The sequence below is a fragment of the Rousettus aegyptiacus genome, unplaced genomic scaffold (assembly GCF_014176215.1).
Source record: "Rousettus aegyptiacus isolate mRouAeg1 unplaced genomic scaffold, mRouAeg1.p scaffold_m13_p_7, whole genome shotgun sequence".
NCBI classification, from domain to species: Eukaryota; Metazoa; Chordata; class Mammalia; order Chiroptera; family Pteropodidae; genus Rousettus; species Rousettus aegyptiacus.
The window spans coordinates 56289390-56301766 of NW_023416310.1; the positions used below are offsets into that span (position 1 = coordinate 56289390).

Consider the following 12377-nt stretch of genomic DNA (forward strand, 5'->3'; position numbering starts at 1 on the left):
GGGAGGTATCACCGTAGGTTAGGTGACCAGAGGTAACAAAGAATAAACACTGACAGCGGCCTCGTTGAGGTTCCTACCACCTTTTCATGCGCTCAGTTTGTTGTGCTTACTAAGTGCCAGGCACTCGGGGTTCGTGGTCAACAAAGGTCAATAACTAGCACAGCTTTCTTTCCATTCGGTCGGTGGCTTAGGCCAAAACCTGTTGGAACTATTTTCTACTCTTCTTTTTCCTCGCACTTCATATTTGTTTAATCAGCAAATCCCGTTGTGCTATTTCCATAAGTTATCCAGGACCTGACCCTTCTCACCATCTCCATTACTGTCATTGGCCAAACCACCATCATCTCCACCCGGCAGCCCTTTCTCTTCCCAATCTCTGCTCAACACAGCAGTTGGACCATCTCGTCAGAACCCAGGAAGACTCCACCACTAAGCGCCTTAGTTTCCTGCAATGGCTCCCATTCCCTCTCAGAGCGAAGACCAGGGTTCTCGCCATGGCCCCAGGGCCCCAGCCTCACTCTCCACCTTGCTGTTCCTCGGACAGGCCAGAGCTTTGGGACTTCTTCCTTCACGGTTCCCTTTCTTGGAACATACATGTTCCCTTACCTCCTTCTCTTTCTCAAGGAGAACTTCCCTGACCATCCAATTATAATAGTGACCCTATGCCCACCCAGGAGTCCCAGAATCCCCTAGCCCCCTCCCCACTTTGTTGTTTCCCCATAAATCATATCTCCATCTGACTCATCCCCCCCACACACACACACATACACGCATGCACATGGTTGCCAGTTTTCTATTATTCACCACTATATCCCTATGTCTACAAAAATGTTTGGCACATAGTAGCTGCTCCATAAATATTTATGAAAGAGTGAATATTGTGGGCAAGTCTGTTAAGAGTGATTTTTATGATATTAAAAGTACATACCAATATAAAATACTTAGCCACTAAAAGTACATACTTAAAATACTTAGCCACCATGGAAAAGATTTTGACAGTTCTTCAAAAAATTAAATATAGTTATCATATGACCCAGTAATTCCATTCTTAGGTATGTACCCAAGAGAATTAAAAGCATATCTTCATACACAAATTCTCACATGAATATTGATAGCAGCATTACTCATAAGAGGCCCAAAGTGGAAACAACCCAAATGTCCTTCAAGTGATGAATGAATAAAGAAAACATGTCATAGAATGGAATGTTATTTGGCCCTAAAGTGGAATGAAGTACTGATACATGCTACAACTTGGACGGGCCCTGAAAACATGTTAAGTGAAAGAAGCGAGACGCAAAGTGTCACCTGTTACATGATTTCATTTAAATGAAATGACCGGAATCAACGAATGTATAGAGATAGAAGGTGGATTAGCGGCCACCAGGGGCTGCAAGGGAACAGGGAGTGGAGAAGAACTGCGAATGGCGCAAGGTTTCTTCCTGGATTGATGAAATGTTCTAGAATTAGGTAGCGGGGACGGCTGCACAATTCTGTGAATATACTAAAAACCACTGAATCGCATATTTCAAAAAAGGTGAGTTTTATGTGAACTTTATCTCAAATTAAAAAAAATACCGTACGGCCATGCTACCCTGGACACGCCTGATCCCGTCTGATCTCAGAAGCTAAGCAGGGTTGGGCCTGGTTAGTACTTCGATGGTAAGCCACCTAGGAAGAGCAGGTGTTGTAGGCATAAAAAAAATAAAAATAAAAATAAAAAATTAACAAGTTGGTGTTGGCCAAATTAGCTTTGAGCAATATAACCTATCCATGAACTAGTACTCTGTGTCTTAGGGGTGGTTCCATAGTGTAATGGTTAGCACGTCTGCTTTACACGCAGAAGGTCCTGGGTTCAGGCCATGGACCATACCCCGGGTGCGCCAGGCCCTGGGTGCGCGCCTTGAGTGTGTGGGAGGAGTCGCCCCGCCCTCAGAGATCTCCTTCTTAAGGGGAGATGGCAACATCCGTAGGTCAGGGATAGAAGTTGGAAGGAGGGGGAATCAGAGGCGGGGGTGGGGGGAACCAAAGACATACCTGTGTTCGATATTCTTAATATTCTCACCTTGCAGATGGTAAAACTAAGTGTAGAGGAGCAGCTCCGGCCTGGCGCCCAGCAGCCCCGTGAGACTCCACATGGGCAAGGCTTGACTGCAGCAGAGGCCAGCAGCTTTGCGAGTTGCTTGGCTAAAGCTGAGGCTGGCAGAGTGACCCACTGCCCATGTTACGGGTTACATGGACCTCCAGCTCAGTGTCATCTCGTGGGACTAGGGATGCAAGGAGCTGACACCATGCTGATTGTGCCTTTGCTGTCTAGATGTATAACACCCTGTCTGAATCCACGTGGGCTCAATGTTGCTTGACAGGCCTATCTATGGAGGTGTGGCCGGCCAGCTGAGGAGTTGAAGTGGTGATCCTCACAGTCCTGTTGGTGACCAGGGCTGCTTTAGAGATGCTTAACACTAAGACACAGAGACATGAATTTTCCCAGGTTCCACCGCTGCCCGAGCCAAAATCCTGACCCAGGTGGTCTGATCACACAAAGTAAAATCCATCTGGCATGATATCTGATATGACAGTAAATTAAAATTAGAACATTTCTGGAAATGTAATTCTACTAATGCTCTTCTCTGACCTCTTCAGAAGTTCGTCCTTCTCTTTACCACCACTAATCCAGAGAAGTCAAGAGTTCAGAAAAGTTCCCCTGGGGCATTTAGATTGTCAGTTTGGGGAAATTTTGGGGGTAGGACTTGTAAAGCTGCTTAATAACTTTTAGAAACACTGGCCTAGGAATACACATAAATTTCTTTTTCAGATTAGAATGAAAACTGGTGGCCTTTATACTATATTGAACATTGCCTCCAAAATTGCCACTTCATTTTCCAAAGGTTGGAGGTCATCGCCCATTAAGAATGTTTGAGTCATGGCACCTCACCTAGGGCTTCTTCTGTTACCACCCTGATCTTCCAGCTGCCTCTTCTGTCTTTGAGATGAACGAGCTCGGCTAATTCCTGGGAACCAGAGTCGGCAGATCCCAAAAAGTTTCTGTGTGTGTTGTGGTCTTAAGGATCACTTCGGCAGTGACGGGGAGTGTGCAGGCAGTGCCAGGGCTCCCCTTCTTGGTCTGTGAGGCTGGTGATCAGCCATCATGAATGGGCTCCATGTTGACAACAAGGCACGGGGCCCTGCTCTAGTGATATAGGGCCAAGGCTGGGACGTGCCAGATCCGGAACTGAATCCCAGCTGAGGCCAGGCCGGCTATGGGAAATGGGAGCAATTCCTTAACTCAGAGCCTGACCCTCCTCTCTGTGACAGCTTTCTCACAGGCTGGCTGTGCTGGTGGTCAGAAGTCACATCCAGAAGGTCCTTGGCGGCCTCACATCTAGAATGCTCCAAAGACTGGTTCAGGGAGGAGAATTTTGGGGAAAATCCACACTTCCATGACCCCAATCACGGGGAAGTAGGTCCTTTCAGCTTTAAGAGCAGTGGAGCTTTGTTTGGCGAGGAACTTCTGAGTCTCAAAACCAGAGAGCTGAGCCAGACTGCCCATCACTTCAGCAACTTCTACGCCTCCTCCTCAGCTGTGAGCTGAGTAAGCCAGCAAGAATCAAGCTAGTCTAGCAGAGCATTTTGCAAGGAGCCTGGAAAAGGGGGTGGCTTCATGCTGAACACCAATTTCCAACTTTTGCAGTTGACTTTGCAGCTCACTCATTGCAACTAAGGTGTGAGGGTGACTGTTGCTGCCTTGTTTTAGAGAGAAAAGAACTGAGCATTACTGCATCGTTGCTAATAATGTTTATCTGGGCCCTTAGTTTGATCCAGGAATTTAGTTGTATTATTTCATGTCATTGTTTCATTTAATTTGTGTTCATTACCCCATTTTAGAAAGGACGAAACCGAGGCCCAGGAAGGTTAAGTAACCTTCCCAGTGTGGTGCTGCCCCAGGCCAGCAGATGTGTGTTTCTCAGCAGGGCGAGGTTGGAGGGTCTTCACGGCAGGGACATCTGCGGAGTCTGAAAGTATTCAAGGAACAATAAAAGAATGAAGTTCAGATGTGGCCACAAGGGGGCAGTGAATCAACACAAAAAGAAAGTCAACCCCTTGTCCAGTCAGCCTTAGAGGCCTCCAAGAGGTCTATTTTAACATTTATTTTACAGATTTCCCCAAAAGTAGAGGGGATGAGGTGAAGTGTGGTGTCTGCGCCAGACTGGCAGAGTGGGCTCCGAGCAACCACCACCATTCCCCAGCTGAGTGATCCGAGGGAAGCGATCTACCCCTGTGGACCTTGTTTCCTCCCACGCAAAGGCTCATTCAGCAATGGGCTAGACGGGGCTTGGAAGCAGTAGGGGACAAGTGACAGTGCTCAACTGCTTAAAGCCAGGAAGTGGCAGCTGTCACAGGGAGCAGCAGGGTTTAAGTGGCAGCCAACCGGGTCAGAGCAGAAGAATTATGAAGATGGTTAATAGAACTTATAACCACAGGCAAAACAGTTGATTAGCCAACAAGGGCACTACTCAAATTGAACCATCAAAAGAAATCAAGGATAATGACAATGAAGCTGAGGGCAGTTGCTCCAATAAAAAGTCACAGACTTTGCCTGGTTTCTATACTAAGCCAATTTTCAAAACCCAGAATCCAGTGATTGAAGAAGAGGCTAGAATTCCAGAATGGACCCTGCACTACATGGCAATTGAACATGGTAATGATTTCCTCTGGTCTTCTACCAAAAAGGCCTATTTATTTGGGTAACTGGGCAATGGGAAAAGGAAAATTCCTAAACATCTTTAGGACGGTTAGCCACAGACTCCTAACTATCTTTGGTTACCTGAGACCCAAATTATAGTCATGGCCCTTTGTTAGAAAGGGAGCATGTAGGGAATAGATAATAAGAGACAATTAAAAGGAGCTCTGTCCAAAATCCGGTTCAGAGTAGGCCCACTGAAGTCTGTACTACATATTGTATTATGTACTTATTATACACATTGTATTGTGTCTTATTGCTACCCCAGCTTTTCCATTTGCATGAAATATCCCTTTACTTTCAGTCTCCGTGTGTCTTTTGGTCTTAAGTGGGCCTCATGTAGGTAGCATATATATAAGTCTTGTTTTCTTGTTCCGTCAGCCACCCTATGTCTTTTGATTGGAGCATTTAATCCATTTATGTTTAAAGTGATTATTGGTAAGTATGCAGTTATTGTCGTTTTATTAATTGTTTTCTGATTGTTTTTGTAGTTTCTCTCTGTTCCTTTCTCATTCTCTTGCTCTCTTTTGTGTTGTTGACTCTCTATCATGGTCTGTTTAGATTCCTTTCTCTTTATTTCTTGTATATCTCTTATAGATTTTTGGTTTATGGTTACCAAGTGCTTCATCTATACTGAGCTATGTTTATAGCAGTCTATGTTTAGTTGATGGTCGCTTAAGTTTGAACATATTCTAAAATCACTACTATTTTTACTCACCTCTGCCATATTTATGTTTTTGTCATTATTTTTTATTTCTTTTTGTGTGTGTGTGTGTGTGTGTTTGTGTGTTGTAATTACACATGATCTTCCAAGTTTTGCCGTTTGAACTTTGTACCCGATTCACTGTTTTTATTATGTATTTGCCTTTGTCCATGAGACTTTTTTCTTTGTGATATTTTCCTGCTCATATTTTAGATCTTGCTTTTTTTTTCTTAAAGAAGTCTCCATAACATTTTTTTGTACTAGAACTTCTTTAGTTTGTTTCTTTATTTGTTTTTATGTGGGAACCTCTTTATCTCTTTTTCAATCTAAATGATAGCCTTGCTGGGTACAGTAATTTTGGTTGTAGGTCCTAGCTTTTCATCACTTTGAATACGCTGTGCCGAGCCCTTCTGGCCTACAAAATTTCTGTTGAAAAAATCAGCTGAGAGTCTTATGAGAGCTCCCTTGTAGGTAACTAACTGCTTTTAAGATTCTCTCTTTGTCTTTAACCTTTGGCATTTTAATTACTATGTGTCTTGGTGTGGGCCTCTTTGGATTCTTTTGTCATTATTTTTTATTTCTTTTTTCCATATGTGTGTGTGTTTGTGACCTTCTGTATTTCCTAGACTTTGATGTCTAGTTCCTTTGCCAGGTTAAGAAAATTTTCTATCATTATTTATTCAAATAGGTTTTCAACTTCTTGCTCTCTGTCTTCTTTTCATACCCCTATGATGTGAATATTGCTCACACTTGATGCTGCATGTATTAGTACTTTATCCCTCTTTAGGGTCAAATAATATTCTATTCTGTGAATATATCGTATTGTTTGAAGCCTTTATCTTTTTTCCTTTTTCAGCCTACCTTAAATTTTGTCAATTTTGTTAATCTTTTAAAGAAAGGTTTTTTATTGCAGTGATTTATCTATTATTTTTCTATTCTCTGTTTCATTTATCTTCACTCTAATCTAATTTATTCTTTCCTTTCTTATGCTAGCTTTGGGTTTAGTTTGCTCTTTTTTTCTAGTTTCTTGAGGGTTAAAGTTAGGTTATTAATTTGAGATCTTTCTTATTTTTAATGTAGTCATTTACTGCAATAAATTTCCTTCTTAGTACTACTTTCTCTGTAAGTTTTAGGGTGTCGTGTTTACATTTTCATTCATCTTTAAGTATTTTTAAAAGTTTCTTTTTGATTTTTTTCTTTAACCCATTTATTGTTTGACTGTTATTTAATTTTTATATATTTGTGAACTTTCTAGTTTTCCTTCTGTTATTGATTCCTAGTTTTATTCCAGTGTAATTAAAAAGCACATTTTGTGTGATTTTTAAATTTTAAAAATTTATTAAGACTTTTTTTGTGACCTAACATATGGTTTACCAGGAGAATAATCTATGTTCACTTGAGGAAAATGTGTATATATATAACATACACACACACACATACACATATATACACATATATGTATATACATACACACATACATACACACATATATATGTATATATGTATATATACACACATATACATACATACATGTATCTATGTATATATACATAGATATATATACATGTATCTATGTATATATACATACACACATACATATATACATATATACACATATATGTATGTGTGTGTATATATTATATATATACACATTTTCCTGTGTATATATATACACACATTTATATATATAAATATATATTATATAAAAATATATATTTATATGTAAATATATAATATATATTTTTATATACATATAAAATATACCATCTTAACCATTTTTAAGGGTGCAGTTCAGTCGCATTAGTATATTTACTTACAACATTGTACAAGCGTTACTATTATCCGTTCCCATAACTTTTTTCTGTTCCAAACAGAACTCTGTATCCATTAAATAATAATTCCTATTCTCCCCTTCTCCCAGCACCTGGTACCCTCTATTATACTTTCTATCTCTGTGAATTTGTCCATTTTAGGTGCCTCATCTACATGGAATCATATAAGGTTTGTCCTTTTGTGTCTGGCTTGTTTCACTTAGCATAATATGTTCAAGGTTCACCCATGTTTCTGAAGTTCATTCCTGTTAAAGGCTAAATAACGTTCCATTGTATGGACATACCACATTTTGTTTATCTATTGATGAACATTTGTATTGTTTCCACCTTTTGGCTATTGTCAATAATGCCGCTATGAACATGTGTTGTGCAAGTATCTGTTTGAGTCCCTACTTTTATTTCTTTTGGAGATATATATATATATATATATATATATATATATATATACTTTTTTTTTAAATTTTTTAGTTCTTTTTTTTTTTTTTTTTTTTTTTTGTGAGGCAACCCTTGGTTGACCTCACAAATTGCAAGGACCTTGTCAGCTTACAATCTCTTATTTATTTTTTTTATTTTTTATGCCTACAGCACCTGGTCTTCCTAGATGGTCTCCCATCCAAGTACTAATCAGGCCCGACCTTGATTAGCTTTTGAGATCAGATGGGATCAGGCTAGTTCAGGGTCGCATGGCCACAGACTTGGATATATATATAGAAGTGGAATTGCTGAATCATATGGTAATTCTACGTTTAACGTATGAGGAAGCACCATACTGTTTTCCACAGCAGCTGCACCATTTTACATTTGTAGCAGAAATACACCAGGTTCCAATTTCTCCACATTTCCACCAATACTCGCTATTTTTCTTTTAGAAAAATAATAGTCATCCTAATGGATGTAAAGTGTTATTTCATTGTTGGTTTGATTTTCATTTCCTTAATGACTAACAATATTGAGCATATTTTCAGGTGCTTATTGGCTATTTGTATATCTTCTTTGGAGAGATGGTTAGTTAAGTCCTCTGCTCATTTTTAAATTGGGTCGATGTTTTGTTGTTGAGTTGTAGGATTTATTTATATCTTTTCAATATTAATCCTCTATCATACATATGATTTACAAGTATTTTCTTTCATTATGTGGGGTGTCTTCTTCACTCTCTTGATAGTTTCCTTTGATGAAAAAACATTTTTAATGTTATCCCTATAATCAATTTTGACTTAATTTTTAAAAATAAGGCATGAAGTTTATGTCATTTTTTTTCATATGGATATAGAATTGTTCCAATATCATTTGTTGAAATGATATTTGTTCCAATATCATTTCTTCATTGCACCAATATAAAAAGTCAAATCTCCATATTTATTTGGATCAATTTCTGGTCTCTATTCTATTTCATTAATCTATGTTGGCTTAATCTCCAGCCTCTTTCCCTTTCTTAGAGGTCAGGGGATGGGGGACTGAAAGTTCCAAACCCCTAATCAAGCCTTGGTCTTCCTGCTGACCAGCACCCGCCTGGTATTGGGGCCCACCAGGGGTTGCTCTAATGAGTTGCTTCACTAGAAGGAAAGATGCTCCTATCTCTCTCATCACTCAGGAAGTCCTCAGGGGTTTAGGAGCTCTGTGTCAGGAACCAGGAACAAAGACCAAAGATACATTTCTTATTGTATCACAGGTTACAAACCACTCTGACTTCCTTCTTGAGAACTCCCTCTTGCTCTCTCACTTGCTTCTTCTAGGGAAAGCCAGTTGTCGTATTGTGAGCTATTATGGAGAGGTCCAGATGGCAAAGAACTGCAGCAGGCTTCTGGCCAACAGCCAGTGAGGAGCTAAGACCCTCAGTCCAACAGCCTGGAAACAGCTACTTGAGAGTGCCTGGAAGCAGACTGTCAGCCCCTGTCAAACACTGAGTGAATCTTCAAGTTTATCTCTGTCCCAGGAGAAAAAGGTCAGGTTTGGGAGAGGATGATACCAGAGGTTGATGGGCCCTTGGTAGGGAAACACAAGCTTCACTGGCAGGAAGGGGTGGCCTTGACACCCAGCAAAGCAGAGAGGCTATGGCAGGTTGGCACTTGGCCCTAGACCTTGCCCCATGGTGAGGGGTCAGCACAGCTGGTTGGGCTGAAGGCCTGGCATAATGCTGTTGGAAGACCAGGCAGTTACAGTCAAGGTTCAGGGACAGGACAGGATAGTCTTAGGAGCTTACAATGGCTCCAGGAGGGGTTTGGTGACACAGGGAAGTATAATGCGAGGGTGGCCAGAGTGTGGGTGTCCTATCCACAGGCCCTGATGGTCTGCAGGTGGAGTTCACAGAGTTAGAGGTGGCCAAATGCACACAGGATCTGCCAGGGGCCTGTAGGTTGAGCAGTGTCCTGGGTCAATAGCTTGGAGTAGTAACTGGATCTAACACAAATTCTGATGTCTGGACCCCAGGGAGAGGGGGCCACAAGTGAGTAAGGAGAAATAGGAATAGGGGACAAGAAGAGAGCCATCGGACCCTATGACTCACCTTCCTTTCATGCGCAGCTGAGCTGAATTCAATTTTTTTTTTTTTTAAAAATACTTATTTAGTATTTACTATTTATCAGTAAGCACTTTATACACATCAACTAGTCTAATCTTCACAACAACTCTCTGAGGGTAGGAATGATTCATTCCTTTTCACACACAAGAACACTGAGAAGTTAAGCTTCTTGCCTAAGGTTACCCAGGATAGGGAGTCAAATCCTGTCAGTCTGGCTCCAGAGTCCTTGCTCGTAATCACCAGGAAAGAAAATAACTGCCTTTTCCCCTCCAAGTTGGAACTATCTATTGTTTTTCCTGATTTCGAAAGTTACTAAAGAGGTCAAAATATTCGAACAATGTAAAAAGGTATAAACAGAAAAGGAAAATTATCCTATATTTAGATATAGAGATGTGGGCATAGAGTCCACTACTAGCTTTGAACACTATATATTATTACCAGTTTTTTGGAGATTAATCAAATCAAAATGACGACAGCCAGGCCCAGTGTGTCACAAGACTGGGAAACTGGGGAAGGAGGCTTCGGAGTGGGAAGAAGAGTCGGGAGTGGAGCACGGCAGCTCCCGGCATCTCTAGAATGGAATGTAGTGAAGGGCATGTGGTGAGGGTCTGAGGAGACCCACACAGGCCCAGGCGTGGGAAGCTTGGGCACTTATGAATATTCCAGGCTGCTGGGCCTCCGGGAGTGGCACAGCTGGGCCTGGAGCTGGCATGATGCAGAGGACATCCAGCCTGGGAGGGGCCTCCCCCTCTCCTTTTTGTTCTCAGCCCACTGCCCAGCTCTGGGGCGGGCAGGGGAGTGTAAGCCCCTTTAGGTCCCCTATCCAGCTTCCCTAATGAGCCCCATAGGAGCTCCAGCTGTCAATCACTCAGCTCCCAGCACAACCTTCATATTAGGAAGAAGCTGATGAACAAAGATGCCAGGCATGGCAGCAGTTGGTCTGGCCAAGAGGATGGTGACTATGGACTGGCGATGTTGCAGGGGCCAGCACCGCTCCCAACCCCGGGGGGATGAAGATCTGGGGCTCCAAGAAGAGATAAGGCCTCTGAACAATTAGACTGTTTTCCTTCACTGACAATTCCAAGAAGTCCTAAACTATTTTCCTCTCCAGGGCCCCCACTGAGTGTGAGGTTTCTTTGGCCTACGGACAGATCTGGTAGTGCTCTCACAGGACGAGCAGAGATCCTGGAGGAGGCATGAAGGCATAGGCAGAGAGGCTGGAGGAGAAGCAGAACAGAGGAGAGTCTCAAGGGGTGTCGTGGCCTGTGCTGCTTTCAGCCCTTCTTGCATAACCCGCTGCTGCGGGGCCATGCGTTGAGCCCTGACATCTAGGTCCGGAGCGCTGTGTTTGAGTGCTCTTGGATTCGGGAAGAGTCATCAGTTCCGGCACCCCACATTTACAGAGAGAGTACGTGAGATGTGAGTACTCAGAAGTGGGGAACATTAATGGCCCTCGTAGAAGATACCAACCACAGTCCACCTCTGGCGCCAAAGATTCATGCCCTTATCATATGCAGAATACATTCACTCTTCCCAAGGCCCCCCAGAGTCCCCTCCCCATGACAGCATTAGCTCAAAATCTAGAATTTCGTCATCTAAGTCCCATCCAGGTGTGGATGAAGCTCCTCAGTTGTAGTTCCAGCTCTCGGATATGGTTCCTGCCATATTTGCCCCCGCCCCATCTCACATGCAAGGTGGGACACAGGATAACTGCTATTAACATTCCTGATCAAAAACAGAATTTCTGGTCCACAGAAGTTCTGAAACCCAGCTGGCTAGATGTTGCAAGTTCCTTGATAGGTTTCAAGGCCTGGAAATGGTTCCCCGTGACTTTTGGCTGTACCCTCTGGGCTCCTACTTCTGCCTCTGAGCCCATCCTTCCTTTATCAGGAAAGGTAGTGCGTGTTTGTTCCTGAATAGTTTTCCCAGCCTGCTTCCTTTCAGTAAAGTTTTGGAAGTCCAACAGCTGTTTTTAAATTTTGTACATCTCTGTCACTTTTAGGCCAAGCTGGCAGTGTTTCTGCTTATACAGTTTTCTCAAAAATTTTGTGGATCTGCTTCAAATCTCACTGGGGTTCACTCCATTTAACAAAAGTCATTGCCACAGATCTCTTTAAGATTAGTGCTTCTCTGTACTTTGGGTTCCCGCAGGGGGACAGTGCTCTTAAACTTCTGAAGGCCCTGTTGTTTGATTGGAAAGGATCTGGAGGGACTCTCAGTCTTTCGAAAGGGCCTGTTATATGACTGAATAATACTTTGATCCTTTGATCTGTCTGAGGTCTTTAAAGTCATACCCTTGCCTTTATTCCTAGGCCATGTTTTTCAGAGAGTGCTCAGAAGTCATTTCTTAACTTTAGCAAAGTCTGCTATCAAGAGAGACTGAGAACTTTCAAAACCATCAAATTCTAGCTCTTTTTTATTGCATAGTCCTTCCTTTGATTTATCTCTCTCTTCTCCCATTTTACCATAAGGAGCAAGAAGAAACCAGGAGGTACCTTCAAACTCTGCTTAGCCACCTCAGCTAGACCACTGGGTTCATTCGGCACACGTTCCACCTCCATGTGATTGAGGATGACAGTTCACTAA

At 42.2% G+C, this 12377-nt stretch overlaps 2 pseudogenes; one reads left to right on the top strand and one right to left on the bottom strand.

The window, feature by feature from the left end:
- The first annotated feature begins 1574 nt into the window (after positions 1–1574).
- On the top strand, positions 1575–1693 carry LOC118605952 (annotated as a pseudogene).
- A 6156-nt stretch (positions 1694–7849) lies between these two features.
- Positions 7850–7968, bottom strand: LOC118606032 (annotated as a pseudogene).
- Positions 7969–12377: the final 4409 nt, after the last annotated feature.